Source organism: Dreissena polymorpha, chromosome 5 (genome assembly GCF_020536995.1).
Source record: "Dreissena polymorpha isolate Duluth1 chromosome 5, UMN_Dpol_1.0, whole genome shotgun sequence".
NCBI classification, from domain to species: Eukaryota; Metazoa; Mollusca; class Bivalvia; order Myida; family Dreissenidae; genus Dreissena; species Dreissena polymorpha.
The window spans coordinates 115,141,617-115,161,526 of record NC_068359.1 but is presented as its reverse complement, the minus strand read 5'-3'; the positions used below and the strand labels follow the sequence as shown (position 1 = coordinate 115,161,526).

The 19,910-nt window shown below is 32.5% G+C and overlaps 2 protein-coding genes across 2 annotated transcripts in view; one reads left to right on the top strand and one right to left on the bottom strand.

Annotated features, from left to right (window-relative positions):
- The window catches only part of LOC127832688 (tolloid-like protein 1), a 45,520-nt gene extending 43,628 nt beyond the window's left edge, over nucleotides 1-1,892 (top strand). Inside the window, exon 15 of the mRNA XM_052358321.1 lies at nucleotides 1,622-1,892. The gene's annotated coding sequence lies outside the window, so the exon portion shown is untranslated. The remainder of the gene's footprint in view (nucleotides 1-1,621) is intronic.
- The window catches only part of LOC127832678 (protein CFAP20DC-like), a 223,417-nt gene that overhangs the window by 63,156 nt on the left and 140,351 nt on the right, over nucleotides 1-19,910 (bottom strand). The gene's annotated exons all lie outside the window — the stretch shown is intronic.

The window sequence follows — 19,910 nt, the reverse complement described above, 5'->3', positions numbered from 1 at the left end:
GAATCGAAATAATATATCAAATATGTATGAACATACCAGCGAATACAAAGGTATGCCTGATTTATGGATTCATTTTCCAATGCGCGTGGACCATTTTCGTCATCAAAACAGTTTCATGATATGGAACAGGATAAATCAAATATGTATCACCATACCGCGGATGACTTAGGGGAGAATGATGAACGGCTTTTGTATTTACATGTTAGGAAGCCTTTTCGGTCATAGGCACACCGCTTTGATACTGTAAAAATGTACCAAATAGCACAGATTGACGCACCAATTGTGACACGAAGACATAGTCTTCAAAGTCAACAATGAGATAGACGAAAATCCTCATTAAAGCAATTGCAGAGTTATTTTAGAGAACGAGCCGCCATAGAGTAGCGACATTGCACTTATTACATCAATGCATATGCATATTGATAAACGAGTTCATGATGTGGTTATTGAGAATACAACAATAGTTCCATACAAACATTTCAAAGCCTACTTTACCCACAGTATGACTAGGGCTCTGAATGACTTGAAGAAATTATTACGTTTTACTTGATTTTAAAGCAGTGTCACTTTCTTAACAAGTAACTCTCGACCGTAGTTGCAATATATATTATCGAATCAAACGAAATGGCAAGAGCGTCTAGAGTGGCAACTAGTATGTTTTTATTTTACACATCTGTTTACGAGCAGCCAATCCCTTTGTTTTAATAAATGTGGTTCAGCAGTACTTATGGTTTCTAGTCGCTAGTCTCATCTATTCTTACTATAGCAAAGATTGAAATTTGAGACACTCAATCAACGGAGAAATTAATGTTTTTATCGACTACGTTAATAATAAAACACCAAATTATAAGCAGAAACTTCAGACAGATTTTACGCATTTGAAGAACCCATAACCACCATAAATGTCCACAGCAGTTAAAAGTTAAATAAATGAACACATGAAATCAAATTTAACATCATAATGATTTAATAAAAACAATGAACTATTGTTTTCAATGTTCTTTGTTCAATCGCGAAAATCTTCCAATCTAGTTGAATAAACTTAATAACAAAACATTTTATCAAGATTGCATCACTCGCATTGATATAAACAGAAATCTTTTGTTCTTAGAGTGCCACGAAAATTGTGAAAATTTATATATGGTCCTTTGAAAAATTAGCCTTGCACTATTCCACATGTGTATCAATGTTATTTGTTTATCGATTAATTTTATACATAAAAATATATCCAACTATGTTACATATAAAGTATTGACAGGTTTATGAAAGTGAACACATACTTAGTACGTAGATGTTTTCTTGCAACTTTACGCAACAAACCTGTCTTCAATGCATAGCATTAGCTGTAGTGGGACATTTAAGCTCAACTCACTTATACTATTTTAAGGGTTTTTTGGGTCATAGCAACAATTTATCTGAGTGTCATGCAGGAAGAGGAGCACTTCTGCATCATTTGTGTTCTTTGGTGACTCGCCAGGAAACAAAACACATCGTATAGAATCGAATGCATCGTATATACATCAAATAAAATATATCCATTTGCTTATATGAAGAAACAAAACATCGGATCATAAAAACATTTTGTCGCGCATGTATTTAATAACTGTGCTTTTATTTTAAGACGAAAATGTAATGGACCTCAGAAGACGGAAAGTAACTACCAAGGTTTGAACATGCGACCAGTAGGCGCAAATAGTGGAAATCCGCTTGATCAGGGTGAACATTTGTATCGCACATGTTCGAACATCGAACAGCTTCCAGAACCTCTAGATGCTGCGACTAGTATTCCTGTCGCCATTGAATGTGATCGCCAGTTGCCCGTTTCCATAAGTCACACCAATGATAAGGTTTACTACAACACTCGCGGAGATGAGGCTCAATATGACTATTGCGCTTAAGGTAGTGCACCTCTAATGGGCACATATCCAAATATAATCTAATTAATTATTTTCTTAATCAGCATCATTTCACTGAACTACATGCAAATTTTTAGGTAGGCTTTCCATGCTTTTTAAAAAAATATACCGATTTTTTCAAAACCACCCCCACGCTCGGCTTTTGTCCAGTTTATTTTCACCCCTGGGGTATATAAAAGTTCCATAATTCATTCAAATTTCCAAATATGGGCATGCAGTTGGTGTGTACAGATGCTGTAAAGGTGTTTAAAGTTTAAACAAGATGAAATAAGTATTCTTTTACAGACATTTATTTTTTACAAATTTTTATCTATGGAAGAGCACCATGAAATGTAAGTGATTTCAGCCAAGTAAAAATTGGGTCGGTTAAAAACAAAGTGTCATAAAATTCAAAATAGTATCATTTAAGTCATATTTTAAACTTAGTTTTTATAGAAACACTATATACAGCAAAAATACCAAGAACTAGACAGATTTACCGTTTACTTTTTGAAATAAAAATAAAAATGCAACATGCATGGTTCGTATTTTCAACAGTAAATCACCCAATTTCGCCATAACGTTGTTTTAATTTTAATAATTGAAAAATGTGCATAAAAATTGCAACATATTTAACAATAAATATAGCTTATATGCCATATTAAATCAAATTACGTTAGAAAATAAATAAAACGCGTCGCAAAAAAGTATACGTCGTCGGCAGGATTCGAACCTGCGCGGGAATATCCCAAAAGATTTCTAGTCTATCGCCTTAACCACTAGGCTACGGCACCTAATAGTAGGCTCTTCAACCTTCGAAGAAATCGCGGGAAATCATTAGAGGTGCACTACCTTAATTTCGTTTTCAATGTTTAAATACTAATTAAAAGGGCCTTTTCACATTTGGGTAAATTGACAAAATTGAAAAAAATTGTTTCAGATTCGCAAATTTTCGTTTAAGTTATGATATTTGTGAGAAAACAGCAATACTGAACATTTACCATGCTCTAAAATAGCCATTATATGCATCGTTTGATGATTTAAAAACCCGAAAATTATAAAGCGTTGCAACGCGAAACGAATTAATAATTTGGAGAGTTCTGTTGTAGTCGTTATATTTTGTGAAACTACGAGGATTGCTTATATAAAGTATATCATACATCGGACATCGTATTCGGAAAAATGGCCGAGCGGTCTAAGACTTTTTACTCCAAGACTCCAGGGGTCAGTGGTTCGAGCCCTGCTGAGGGTTACCATATTTTTTCTTTTTTTTAATATTATTCTTGATTTTTTACTGGAGCTTTTTGTATCCAGTGTGTACATTTAGCAATACAAAGCATTTAATGACAAACTTCAAAACATTCCAAAATCTGTGAAAAGGCCCCTTTAAGTGTACATTTGTTATAGCACAAGTATAGTTGATTTAACTACACGCGGAGAGTTATTATTTAAAACTTTACATGTGCATGGACATTTTTCTTTTTCCAGCTTGTATAGTGTCACGATAGCATATAACGAGGACTACATAACAAGTGTCATAATTTTACGAAGTTATTTCCCTTACGTGTTATGCACCTTTGTGTATGATTATGTTTTTTTTTCAATACTATTGTTTATTATTGGTAGCTTTATAAACTGTTATAGGCAGACGTGATGCGCATGTCTTAGCACTCTTAAATGGATATGATACACATATATTGTGTAAATATAATTTGGCCAATATTTGGCATGCTAAATAAATGAATATTTCATTTTATAGATACGCTTTTGATTAAAAGTGCACTTATTGGATATTTATTTTGTATTATAAATATATATATTTCAAAATTTTTACTATAACACTGATTTTTGTTACGATAAAATTACATGACAAATATATAACTTTTTCTGGGTTATCACATAGTACGTTTTGATACAAACACAGTAAAGTTTGCCTTTAAAATTTAACACAACTTCATCGCATTTATTTTAAAGTCAGTCGGGAATACTACATATCATAGATGTATATTTGTCCCTAAAATGACTGTTTGTGTTAAACTTAATGTCAATGACAGCTTATAAAATCGATATGTGATAAAGCAGTATGATTAAAACAAAATATGTTTATGATATTGTTGACATATTGTTATTCTTATAAAATACGGCAAATCGTCAAAATCAATTTTGACGTCGATTAAAAATACACATAATGGAAATATAATTCAGAAGTTGACTGCATGCGTTATCACATGTGTGAACTTGATTTATGTTCGAACATTCGCCAGACAGATTTGTGTTTATGTTTGGTATGTCTATTTGTGGAAATCATTTGATACGCTTGTGTAATTGTTCATGTGTAATTTTAAATAATTACCGGCATGCAAAACTTTCGTGGCCTTTGAAGCATTAACATGTTTTCTTTGTCGTCATTTCATAATTAACATTTATTGTTTAAATTCATAGGCTAAAACTTTCCAGTTTCTTGATAATAATTTATTGCATTTATTATATTAATCCGATAGCATATATATAATGCAAACTAAGCGAAGCTATTAAAGCATAATAACACCAGTAAAGTTTCGTCATTGGCATTGATTTCTTGGTTTACATTTATAGTTGAAGACTGATAATTTTCATTACACTAATTGTTGCACGTATGTTTTTTTCTTTGTTGTTATATTTGATTTGTAATATTGATAATATTGTATGTACATTTTCGTCATTTGCATAAGTAAATTAAAATGCGTTATATATATTTTTGCACGTATTAAGTTATTTAGCATGTTATTCTGTAGATACATACTTTTTATATTAAATACAATTTTAATTCAAACACTCTTTATCTTGCAGTTTGATGTACTTATAAAATTGTTTCGATCGTATGCATATCGTTTTGATGTTTTCCGCAAATATGTGTTCAACATTATTTTAATCTTGTATTCCATAATAATAAGCATATTTAAGGTGTTGCTAGTATTTTATTTATTTTCATTTACAATAAACTACGCGTATTAATGTGTCTGCGTGTATATTCGCATTTTACAAAAACAACATGATCACAACCACCAACATTTATTCGGCATTAAAGCTTATACAAGCTCAAAGCCAACATTATATATGTATTATAAAATTTATTTGTGATGGTAGAAAATAGAAGTTGGACGTTAGTGTTATGAACTGGTCAATATGGTAAGGGGAATACTTAATTGCATCTAATATTGCAAATGCACATCTAATATTAACTTATTTACCTGCAAGACATACGATATGAAGAATGTGCAGAAGTGGCAGGAACATATTGATACCGATTTTTCAAAATGAAATTATTTACGTGGAACATTTTAAATAAATGATTTTAAATAAATTATTTACGTGGAATTTCATCTGAGATTGAATACACGAGTTTGTATGAATGACTTCATGTACTTGCAATTAAAAAATCAAATTAATCAATATGCACAGTTTCATCCTATTATTATACAATTGTTTTACTAGTGACATAAACATGATAAAAACGAGTACACAGTATGGGTAAATGTGCGTGACAACGTTAACCTATACACATTCATAGCATGCGTATGTATCAATTATACAGTCATAAAACTAAATACATCTAAGTTATTTCTTTACATACATACATGCATGCGTGTATACAGCGTACATATATAAAACTTTATATGAATACTTAAAGATAATGGTATTTCATGATGAACAAACATATATGTAAATAAAACATCCTTATCAACATAAGTGCTTTAAGTGCGATCCAATATTTGCCTTCACTTATTTGTTGCAAGCACTAGACTATAATTATTTGTAGAATAATAAAAATTAAAAAATACTAGTAACTAAAATTATAATAAGATCATCTTTTTGTTGTATCGTCATAACTAATGCGGAAGCGATGATTATGGTTTATTTTACAACTATATACAGTTAACATCACGATGACACATTCATTATCGGTTAAATAGAGAAATTGACTTCAACTATTTGTTGCGAGCACCAGACTAGAATAATACAGTTTACCAATTTTAATAAAATAATCGTAACTAAAATTATTATGAGATCATCTTTTTGTTGTATCGTCATAACTAATGCGGAAGCGATGATTATGGTTTATTTTACAACTATATACAGTTGACATCACGATGATACATTCATTATCGGTTAAATAGAGAAATTGACTTCAATTATTTGTTGCGAGCACCAGACTAGAATAATACAGTTTACCAGTTTAAAAAAAGAATCGTTACTAAAATTATTATAAGATCATCTTTTTGTTGTATCGTCATAACTAATGCGGAAGCGATGATTATGGTTTATTTTACAACTATATAAAGTGTACATCACGATGACACATTCATTATCTAGTTGCCGTCTTAAGTTATTTGGTACATAAATAATTCTCGCAGCACTTATCATAACCTGGTCAAAATAAAGATAACTTCATCTTTATATTTTCCGTGTATATATTGACACAAACACCAAATTATGCTTTGATATAAATATATTTAATATGTTTGCCACCAATTAAACATCTGCAAATTAACTTTTTTGTTAAGTATTTAATTCTTTCTTAATTTAAAAATTTAAAAATATGTATCGTTATCTAATAAATGTTCTGGACTCATGTTATACAATGCTCAATCCTTCTTTAGTTTCGTATGAAGGCATAATGCATGGATGATCGGTTTATTAATTTGGTTGAAATACTGATTAGCTTTCAACGACAGTTTGAATCAGAACACCACCGTAATTAACTTTTAATTTTTCCTAAGATGTTATCTTTTATAGAAAATATAGCTCAGTAATGAACAGATTCATGTATGTATTTATTAAAAGTGATACGTTGTAACATCACACTAGACGGCAGAAAAAATTACTCCAGGAAGATGAACGACACTGTTATGAGAGATTTTAGCAATCTTCATCGAGTTGCCACCCCTCCTTTGATTGGCCTTGTGCAGAGTGAATAATGCACTTAAAATATGTGTAATTACATTATGTACAAATAAGCATGTAGATGTTATTCCAAAAATATATCTTACTTTTGTGTTGTATATTATTCTTGTGTAGAACATCTAGTATAATTGTCAATGTATTCAGTATTTTCGGGACACATTGTCATTTAATCACGAGCATATTTAAACCAAAAACATTAATGATATGGTTTATTCAAGATTGAAAATCAAAGCACATTTCCCAACTAACAATATACATTAAAATGATAAATAGTGTAAATGATATCAATTCGAAAATGGTTTATGCGGTAATCCTTAAGACGGAAAGACTTGCCTTAATCTTTGAAGTAATTGTATAATCGAGGTTAAAATAACTATTGTTTGCTATATTTCAGGTCAATTCCTGTATATTTAATACAATGAAATAGCTTATTTAATATGGTAATTAAATACCAAGTTAGTCTCACTTTCCAGGTCCGTGTATATACCGTCTTTTTCATTTTCATGATGCATTCGATACAACGAACAAGAATCAACGTATATTAGTTCATATCACTATTTTCTTATAACCGGAACAAAAACAAAAAACCAAAACAAAGTTGAGTTCTTTGTATCGTTTTTCGATTTACTAATAACAAAACAAAACACAAATCGTATTCTCCTATTCATATTTCGTTTCAATTTTAATTATACAAAAATCAATATACGAAAAATGAAACACCGTGCCTGTTTCAATTTACCGTTCTTGAATTGATAAAGGTCACAGAACCCCAAACCGGAACTCCTGTTTGCAGGGTTACAATGCAGTCAGTTTGATACTTAGCACATATTGTTAAGTGCATGCTGCATAGGATTTGTAAAATGCATTGCAAATGGTACGTTTTGGTATCAAATTGAAGGTATATTTATAAGCAATAAGAAAAAAACGCCATTTTTGTGCTCTACTTATTCTGTTGATAGTTCCCGGCTTTGAAAGAAGGTCATACTATTTGAGCCCAAAATGGTCGCCTCCACAGGCGTAAAAACCGGTGTGCCTTTTCGAAGGTGAATATTTTGAGTTACGGCGTATAGAATTTAATGACGTGCATTTTTTTTTTCAAACGATTATGCATTTATTTCTCCAATGATGTATGATGATATGGTGACTATTCGCTTGATCATGGTAACAATTGATATCAAACTTCAACTATTTTATATGTAATATAGAAGGAAATTAATTGCGCATACGTAACCTAAACGGTATACGGAAAACGAGGGCGCTCCGCTGTTTTGGGGAGATAAGTCGTGATTGATATTTTTGCGCAGTTTTCTCCCTTATATCTTATTATTTTTGAATACATAAATGTAGACAATTATGGTAGAAGAATAGTCGAGTCTTAGGACAACTATTGTTGGCTGCTCTACTGGGGAAAATAAATAGATCTAGTAGCATTAAATTATGATACAAATGTACATGTCTGCTTTTGTTTAAAAGCTTTGGATCTGACTAACTTTATAACATGCCTTTCGATAATCATGGCGCAATAAAATATCTTGTTTAAGCATAGCTTTTCTCTTAAAGTAATTACAATTGAATTTTTTACTACATTGTATTAATATCTGTTTAACAAATGAAAAAGCCCCACATTATTGCTAAACATATAATTTCCATAAGCATGGTGAACAATTCCCCTGAGAGCATAGATTGCCCCATGAAGCCCTGTCACGACACGTCGTGTGCCGTCCTGGTGGACTATCGTACCACGCAGGTCTTGCATCCAACCAGTGATTTGCAACAAGTTACAAATATAAGGTGCGACACTTGTCATGAATTTCATACTAAATAGTTCTATAAAGTTCAGCGCATAGGTTTTAATGCCTTAAGCAATGGGTTCACGAACTGTGTTATTTTAAAAGTGTTTCAGAATGATTATCTTTGGTGCTTCCTATATATGATTAAGACAATTTGCAATAACAAGTATATAATTATTTGAAACTCTTTACAAGACCATTACATTATAATCATAGAAAAATCAAGCCTAATAAAAGTCCATTATTTAAAATACCATATAAGTAACAGCTATGACATTGTTACAAATAATTTAATTTTATGAATAACGTTTTGTTTTTGGTACGTTTTTACCACTTTTCCAATGACTGTTTTAATGAACTGAATGTGTAAAAAGGGAATAAAATAATACAATTTTGACTATTGCATGTACATTAACAGATCACGCTAGCCAACGCTTGCTTGAAGGCGCGTTCCACTTCCCTGCTCACGGTCACCACCACCTTGAAGAACTAATTAATAAAATAAGGTCTGAAACTCATATATATCCTTGACCCGGCAAATCATACACGTATAGTTACAGATATACAGGCTTTTCTGTAATGGTATTTGAGTTTCATCATAGGAGACAACCATGGTCTAAAACGGAACGTTTCAACGCGTGCAAGTAGTTTCTATAGGCGTGACGCATGCTATTCGCCTTCTTTATAAAACGTAACGTTTACAGTCATTTTTAGTGGCGTTATAATATCATTGGAAGGTAAATATTTTGTGAGCATTAACTTAATCTTGAGTGCTCTTTCCGGAACATTAAATATGTTGTTTAATGAGTTATTAAATTGGCACATTGATTAATATTATTAATAATATTATATAAAAATATTTCCAGCGCAAAACGGTTTCATATAAGGTGTCTGGTTATAACTCCTTAAGAGCTAAAATCACTAGACATATCACCGTTCAGTTGTAAAATTTAACATGTATTTTAACTTAATCGTACGAATTTGAAATTATATATTAGACACCTTGCACTCAACCATTTCATAAGATTCAAACAATTTTGTATTTATTCTCCTTTTGTCCTGTTCTTTCTTTCAACATTTGCAGTACTAATACAACTTTAACATTCTACTATGTAAGGTGATGTTAAAAGTAAAACATAGGGGATATTTTTGGCAGCCGCCGCCGATTATTGTGCTTCTTAAAACATCATTCGGGTCTACGGGGTAATAATAATTGGAATACGGGACTCAGGGGAATGGGTATAATAGCTCTTGAAATGTAAGGACATCCCCCTGATTATAGAATTAAAACGAGATTTTTAGTAACATAAGTACTGAATGTGCAAAGCATAAGGACAAAGAACAAGAAGTGTCATAAGAGGCTTATTATAGCCCTATCAAATCGGTTGAATCGACATAAGATACCGGTACGTTGGGAAACATTTAGATGACAAATTATGATCATTTCAGTTTGGAAAAATATATTATTGGAAAGAAACTGAAAATATCTACATCTTATTCTATTACGGCGTGTTTTTTTCCTACCCCCCCCCCCCCCCCACCCAAAAACAAATGCACGTAAGAAGCCAAGCTCATCGAAATAAGTGGTTTATTCTTATGTAAGGGAAAAAAGGACGTGCAACAGCCACGAATGAGCTTCCTCCGAAAGATAGCAGCACAGAGCAAAGATCTATAAATACAAATATTTATTTATAGATCTTTGCAAATATTTATTTTTAGATCTTTGAACAGCGCCACTCGTTTTTCGTTTTTTGTAAACCGTAATATCAAACCAAGAACGGTAAACGGGACCAAGTTTTAATCATTGATTTTCGTAATATGAAGATTGAAACGAAATTTAAAGATGGAATTACATTTCGTATTCTGTTTTATAATTAGAACACAAAAAAGGATATAAAGAAGTTAATTTTGTTTTTGTACTATGTTTTTGTTTCGGTTATTTGAAAATAGAAATAGGCACTAATATGCGTTCAGTTTCATGTCTCGTTGTGTCGAATGAAGAATGATAATGAAAAAGACGGTATATACACGGACCCCCGGAATTGCCTCCTGTTTAGCAAATACACAAAATTCCAAGAGGTCATCTCATTACATTCGATGAACAATAAGATTTGTATCTTTAAATAAAATAGATCTTGTATCGAATAAATATCGCATTTGTCCATGAAAAGTATACTTATAACATAATTTTCTGTTGTCAAACGATGAGTATTTGCATAATTGTAACGTATTATCAGTAGTGTATCCATGTATAAAACGATTCTAGAAAATCCAAGTATTAAGTAAACCATTCAGACGCACTTCACAACACTTCTAACAAGAGATGTGTTTATCAGAAACACAATGCCCCCTACTGCGCCGCTTTGGAGCCATATATGTGACCTTTGACCTTGAAGGATGACCTTGACCTTTTACCAGTCAAAATGTGCAGCTGCATGAGATACACATGCATGCCAAATATCAAATTGTTATCATCAATATTGCAAAAGTTATGACCAAGGTTAAAGTTTTGGGACAGACACACAGACACACAGACATACACATACAATGACAGATAGGCCAAAACAATATAACATGATATATTTGTATCTGAAGGTTGTTTTACTTAAATTACAACTTCACAATTGCGACTATGACGTTATTTTCGGTTTTATGACGTAAGATTTTACGTTTATTGATATAATTTGAATACACAACCTGACTATGCAATAGCCTTATAACCTAAAATCAGATACATGCGTATTAAGGACTTAATACACGCCTAAATCGGGCCGGAAGTGGTTTTTGAGACTACACAACCTGAGAGCAAGAATACTTTTTTGCACTGTGCACACACATTATTTCAACATATTTGCAGTGATTATCCCAAATTTTCCGCTGATATTCGGATGTTTCCAATTGAAAATGGAACGTTTTTTTCCCAATAATCTGACCAAAAATTCCTCCAAAAAAGTGCCACATTTTCCCAATAAACTCGATAAGATTACAAATGTTTTACACCGATGATGACGTAGAAAGAGTGCAAACAGAGTGTGTCGAATGTTCGCCGAACGACTTAAATATTTGGTTCCCGAATATAGCCGGATATACATATATGCGATTGTACGTTTCTATTCAAACATCTTTATATTGCGGGGGATATCGGAGATAGTCGAGGTATCACTATTGAGCACGCTTTTTTACGTCATCGTCCAAGAGGCGGACAAGCAGAATATAAGAGCAAAGACATTGAAAATTGGATTCAAAGCGATGAAGTGCTGTGTCGAGAACCGGTATATCAAACAAAGAGCATACTACTTATATCATCTTTAAAGACATATCCTGCAACAAGAACCAGTACATCCGTATTTATATCCAATATATACAAGATTTTTGTTTGCTTTCGGGGTAATACCGCGTTAAATTTTCTTAATCAAAGTACTGACAGTATTGGTGTGACGATGCTTTTGAAGAGGATGGATATAAAAGCATCAATTTAAGTTTATCTACATCAGCACAATTGTGTATGTGGGTACGAAAAGTTTGGGTACGAAAAAAACATTGGTACGAAAATCTTCGGTACAAAAATTATGCCAAAAACAAATTTGTTTGCGAAAAAAAAAATTGTTACGAAAAAAAAATTGGGTACAAAACAAATTGGGTACAAAAAAAATGTGGGTACGAAAAAAAATTGGGTACGAAAAAAATTGGATACGAAAAAAATTGGGTACGAAAAAAAATTTGGGGGTACGGGGAAGTAGTACCCGTGGGGAACTTGACCCATTCAGCGAAACTGGGAGGAGGGTTACATTCTCGATCAAATGTAACAAGAAATATCTTTAAAAGTATATTAGACGTGTATTTTCTGTACCACTTATCTTTAAAAAAAATGTTCTGTTACAGTAAAACGTTTGTGGAATATAACATTACGTTACGTAGCAGATACATTCAAAACATGACATGCTCTTTTGTTACACCATGCTCTTTAATTTCGCATGTATATCATACCAAACTTTATATTTCGTTGTTTCCCTGCCTAAGATAATGATGATATGTGTACGGACGTAATTTCACATGCCCATGTGCATGGACATATAATTTTTCTCTTTTGATTATTGTATTTTCTGGAAGTCAATAAGCTTAGGCATGTTTGTTCGTTAAGTACGGCAATAATTTCATGATGATTCCCGAAAGTAGTTATGAGCATATAGTCATAAGAGCACTTGAATACGTGAGTTCGCCCATGAGCACATGGTAAGGTTAACTAAATCTCCGCGATATGACATAATATGTGTTTAAAAAAGCAAACAATATCCAACAAACGAATGAATTATCAAACATAGTATGTGCACTGATGTGGCTCTGTAATTTCTGTTTGAAAAGTTTATTAAATATGCAAAATGAGAAAGCACGCATAAGAGCGTGATTCATAGATGTCTTGCTGTTTATATACCATACTCGCTATAACGTTTACAAATTGCAGGTTCGAAATAATTCGTTTTCTTTACACTCATAATCGCGTTAAACGTTAATTATACACGTTTTCATTCGCAATTTATTTACAGAATCACGACAAATGTCAAATACAATACAGAAAATGCATAGTTGTTTCATTGATCTATAACCATATAATGGATTGAATATAAATGATATAAATTAACGTTTTCAAACTAAAATGTGTTTTATTCGATTAATAGACAAACACATTCCATACCGACTTGTTTGGATTAATCCCAAAGTGAGTGTGGTTCTTTATACATGTATATACGTGACATTTGTCATATAGGCGAGTGAATCGTGTTCGAGTTCGCTAAAATAAGATAAGATAAGATAATATTTATTTTGAGTCTGCAAGAGTGAATACAAACGATTAACATAAGCTTATGTAGCTTGTACAACCGACTATAAAACATGAAGAATAAGGATAACAATTGTACAAAAGCTGAAAGACTGAAATCAATCTGTAAATTTAAAGAAAAATATACATAAAATATAAAGCATGATATTATAACATCAGATATGGATATTTAAAAAAGTTTTAGATTAATCTGCTTAAAAGTAAGATAATTATTTAATAAAAAGAATAAAATATCCACTAGATATGTTGTTAAATAGGTAGTAGGTTTAAGCAATTGTTTCAAGTATAAAGCATTTATAATACGGCGTTATTACTTCATATAGCATATATCCGTAAAAACGTAAGGCATGTAACATAAAACACAAACAAGAACGTTAAGTTTACTGGGCATGCAGAGCAAACATAGCAACATAAGGCATGCAAGGCATACAGAGCATACACATCATGCAGAGCATACAAAACATACTATTTAAAGCATACGTAGCATGCAGAGTATACAAAACAATGTCATACTAAGCACACAAAGAATACAAAGCACAAATTACAAAGCATTCAAAGCTAGCAAAGCAAATACAAAGCATACCAAGTTAACAAAATATGCAAGGCATACAAAGCAAACAAAGTATACAAGGCGTACCAAGCATACCGGTATAAAATGCAAAACAAAGCATACAAATCTCGCAGGCATTCAAAATATGCAAGGCATACAAACAAAGTAAACAAGGGATAACAAGCATACATAGCACACAAAGCAAGCAAAGCACACCAGGTATACAGAGTATATAAAGCACATAAAGCATACAGAGCATGCTAAGCATCCACAGCACACAAATCTAAGCAAAACTAACACTATATAACATTATAGTAGAAAATGAACTTAAAACTAAATGATGTGATGCTCCCTTGCTGTGGAAATCCCATTCATTCTTCAGCGTCTGCACCTACAGATTTTTCAATTCCATGTACCAATTAAAGTTTTAAATTGCGAAAAATTTGTACATTTTCTAAAATCTTCTGGTAGGGAGTACCACAGCGAGGGGTAGCATATCTAAAAGAATTTTTACCATATGTTGTTGTGCGTACCTGTGGTATCTGTAAAATATTGGTATATCTAAAATTTATGGCTGACTGTCTCTTAACAATTAAATCATTTCGCTATAAATAGCTCTGAATTAATTAAACCTCAAAGACAATTTTAACGAATAACGATTTGAGAAGACTTGTAGATTTGAGACTATTAATGCTGAAAATACGTTTGAAATTAAGAAAAGGCAGTGAATGAATTTGCAGACAGATGGATGGATATTTAACGGTCATATTTCTCACAGTTTTATCTGACAAACAAACAAACAACCATTTAAGCGTTAAAAACATGGCTATTAGATCTTTTAAACTACCCGAGAAGATCACAAGAAAGTGATCGTCGCAACGGCATGCATTAATTTTGTAATTAAATTGTTTATCATTAGCTTAATAGAACGATCGAGTCAATCACTTTTTGGTGTTACCGCACGTCTATTATAGACATTCACAGTTTGTTTTACATTATTTAATCGGACTTCTTCAGCGCGGTAACGACTTGACACCTTTATGGAATGTTTAATCCGAATATCGATGATTGCGCGAGCAAAATGTGTGACACCGCACGCGCTGTGCTGACTAGGTATTGTAATTTTCACGCCTCGTGCATCTTGAGAATTTGGACCGTCCGGTGTACTCAGTGTATTTTACGTTGAAAATGACCAAATTCACGGAGATATCCGTTCGGTTTCCGGTTTTGAGAGAGTTCGGTTTATTCAATATTTTTTTAACAAAGAAATAGAAGGAGAAAATACGGGACTAGCCCGAGCGTTCGGAATCGGGAGAGTTCCGGTATTCAGAGAGTCCAGTAGTGCGTTCAGTTACAGCGAACGTTCGCTATAGTTCGCGAACGGTCGCGAACGTTCGCTACTGAACGCTCGGTTCGCCGCGAACGTTCGCGAACCGAAGCGAACCCTCTTGGGAGGTAGTTCGCTATAGTTCGCTAGCGAAACCAAGATGGCGGACAAATAAATATGTTGTATTTGTTCAGTGTAACTTCGATATTGTTTCCTTTTTTTGTAGTACAAAAATGAATTGAACAATAAACAAAGTGTATATGAGGTTATGGGGATTCCGATAATGACGTCGCGTTTGCGCATCCTCAAATTTTGGCCGTCAACACTGCGGCCATTCTGCTTTTGTTTGCGTTTGATGATCCGCATCGTGATAAGATTTCAATCATATTCGAAACCCTTTTAAGAACAACAAAATACTCAGAAATTGAAATTCTTTCAGATTAAATAGAATCCAATGAATGAACACAAATAAGGACGAAAACAAACAACAAATTGATTGATTTTATGTAATCAACATAAAGAAACTATTTGAACCTATATGTCCGTAAAAACTGACCTTGTTGGAGATTAACTAAATCCTCTTGATACATGTAAATGTTTTTATTTAATTGTTCACACCAATTTTGACACTCCTTATTTCAGCATGTTTAACCACCCATTGTTTAAATGCCCCTTCATCACAAACCGATTATCTCGATATGATCGGATACTGTCCAGACAATAACTAAGAAAACAGGGTGTCATAAACCCAGAGACCTATATTTGTATGACTCAGTATGGGGTCTTTAACCACATGTGTCTGGTCATTAAACACAATTTATGATACCTCCGTGTCATCTCTTGGCATATTAAGCCAAACACTTAACAGTTGCTTTAATAAAACATTTGAACATATTTAAAAAAATAGGCGTACATTTGTCCGAAATGGATTAACAGGAACTATTAAGTATGTATATTAACCAGTTTAAACATAACACTAAAGTGTTTTATAATGAAATACATTTAAAATATTGTAGAAATTTACTGCTACACAATTATCGTATTTAACGGGTACCTGCAAATGTAAACTCCGATGTTATAACGTGTAAAGATCGTGCGTTTTTGCAGTGTTCGAAACATCATCGTGAAAACAAGCAATCGCGTTTGATCATAATACGGATATAAAATACTTGGGTAAAATAAATGTATAGATTATGGTATAATAAAATGCCAGATTTGTATCCCTCATTATCACTACAATAAGTTTTCAATATAGATGTGCATTCAAAGACAGTTCAATTCGCAAAATATGCAGGTGTTTTTTTCCATTTGAATGCTAAAATTTATTAATATTTTCATTAAATGTAAACGAAACGAAAATTCATTCAATGTAAAAGAAAATAACAATTACATTTGAAGATTGTAATGTATTGCGCTATTTTAGGGCTTTGTTTTATAACTGATTCAATGCACCTCTTACACTAAATTTCGATCGCTAATGAAAAATAACACTATCGCATCCACACCACTTATAATTATAATCAAATTATTATAGGTTTTATTATTTTTGAAATATCTGTTAGATAAGTACTTTCTGTGTTATTAGCGATTTCCGCCATCAACATCGCAATCAATTTTCTGGGAGCCGCCATCTTGAAACGTTCGCGCCGAACTTATCTTTCAATAAGACCGAATCGCAAACGAACCATCATTGGCGAACGTTCGCTGTAACTGAACGCACTACAGTATTGGCAGAGTCTACTGTATTATTAAATCATTTTCCAAGAATATGCTGTCCTATTTATAGCTGAGCTTCCTTTACCTTTATCAAAGATAATCAGCGAGGTATTCCGATTAGAAAAATCGAGCTATCTCAATCGGACGAGCTCGGTCTTTTACATAGGTCGCCATCGTGAAGAATTTTTTCATGGTATGATAACTTAGACGAGCTGCTTCGCAGCATCGTCAAAAATCGGAGAATATTAATAAGTTCACGTCGAACATTGAGATATATTTAATTCATAAGCTAAATCTGGGTTCAATAAAATTAAATTTTATATTAAAAGGCTAAGAAATTAATTGGTGGAGTTTTAAAGTGTTAATCCATGAATTGTCAGTTCGAATACCAGTCCGGCCTCATAACTTTTGTCGGGAATTTCAGGGTATTATTCATACTGCCATTCTACATCTTCCTCTGATTCAAATAGTTTAACTGATAGCCTTGTGATGAATTAAATACTGTTAAAAGGTAAAATAAAACATGTCAGAAACCAACGAAAACTTCATGCCAAAGAAGTACTTGGTGATGCCCCAGTTTCGTATTCTCTGTACATAAGGAATACGGAACTGGTTCCTTATTCCTTATTCAAATCGAATAAGGAACTTGGAATAATCTTTCTGACAAAGTAAATTGAAATCAACCAAAAGGTATTACATGTGTTTGTATATCATCGTATATGTAGATTGGATAGTAAACATTATTGCAAAAGTTCGATTTAGTATTTAACAATAATAACCAAGTTCTTATTTCGCGGTTGAATAATTAATAAGAACACTTGGACCTTTTGTTGAAAATTACAGCCTCTAATAGTATGCCAAGGTTGAAGGTCGACGGATACACTTTCGCCTTCACAATCGAGAAAATGCATTTTCGGATTAAAACAAGCATATTAAAAAAACGATATTTGAGCGAACTTGAGCACAGATTTTTAATTGAACACTAAATTAAAATATGAGGGCAATAAGATGACACTATCTAGTCTACTAGGGGCTGGCTCATTGAAGGTACAGTCTCGCCTGAATGGTGACATCAGTGACGTTACACTGACAACAACGCTGTCCCAAAATATTGGCTTTCGGTACGAACAAAGAGCGCAACTTGTACGCTAAGATCATCGTAACACTGATAACCATCAATAATATCGCTTTTTTGAAGATTCCCACGGTCCGTTTTAGCCGACGTTGAAGGTCGCTGGATGGCGGGAAAATGCGTATTCTAACTTAAAGAATATATGAAGAAAACACACTTTACAGCTAGTTTAAAACTGTCCAGTTAACTAGTGTACCTTGACTGAATATTCCGGTGCAGTACCTCGGCTTAGTATTTTAGGGCCGTTATAGCCCACATGCGGTCCTTTGAAACGATAGTGGTCAGCCCTTCGTCGAAGTTACCTAAACAGGATCTTATTCATTATTCAACATCGAACATAATAGTTGTATACCAGTAAATATGTTCAGTATCAAAACTACATAAACGATTAATTACATTTATATCTAGTTCACTTTGCTTCATTTCAATTAACTTACAAAGAAAGAAAATGATAATTGCATATTCGCTTGAATAAAGAATAAGTTACCAGTTTTGCATTTATATCACTTTAATGTAAAATAAATTGATAGGTTTTAGGTTTGGTGAATGAGAGGTTTATATTCAAAATAGAAAATGAGAGTTCGTTTTAAACAAGAATTCCTGTTCAATCGCAAAGTAGAAACGTGAATATGTATCGTAATACACAGGGTGAACTTTTTATAGGTATTTTGTCTTGATTTACTTAATAATTATTGGTAATATTTGTTAAAAAAAATATATATCAAATATGTAAAGCTTGAATAAGGAATAAGGAACTGTTCCTTATTTGTATTCGAATAAGGAATAAGGAACTAGGCAAAATGAATCAACTCACTCTCCATTTGGAACAATACTATGTTTATCTAACTTTATTATCAACCGTCACGGTTTTGATGCATACTGTTTTTCCTGTTTTGTTGTTAGGTTAGTTATACATCGGTTTATAATTTCAAAGTATTCTTAAAGTAAATCGATATGTGTTAGCTAATATATTTTATATGTACACCAGGTTTATAAGATACTGACTCGTGTGGAAAAAATGAAGAGCGACTATAGTATTAGCGCAAGTGAGCAAGAGTTTATTTACATGATTGATATAAAAATATTGGTTTCGCTACATAAAGAGAATCGACTTTTGCACGATCATCTATAGGCCCCTATGAAATGCCTTTAATATTAAAAGATATATTGAATAGTATCATCAAAATCAACGTTAGGTTGCCTTTAAGCGCCCTACCCAAAGCACCCTCATATCGTGCAATTTTGTGACAAGAATTATTATTAGATGTACATTTTACTGTGTGTTAATAATTGTGAATTACTCTTTAATTATTATCTGGCAATCGGTTTTGTTAGATGAAGTGTTAGCGTTACTCATGAAATGTGTCAGAAGAATAGGCTTCGTATGACTGTATCTGAGCAAATCAAAAATATACTGAGCATGGACTTATATCAATTTCATGACAAGGTTTTTTATTAAAAACATGTAATAAGTTACTCCGACTGTTAAGTGGTTGTCATAACGGAAAACTTATTGCGTATTTGAAAAGTTTATATGGTTACCTCGATTCAGAACTATTGAATGCAGCTTTTCACATTTACTTTCTCTTAATTTCAGAACTGCTTAAAGCGACATTTGAATCTGATTTCAATCTGAATAAATAGTGTTATCATTATTGCTGTTGATTGAATATCCGTTCCAGATATTTTATTTTTACAAATATTAAAATTTGATGTGGA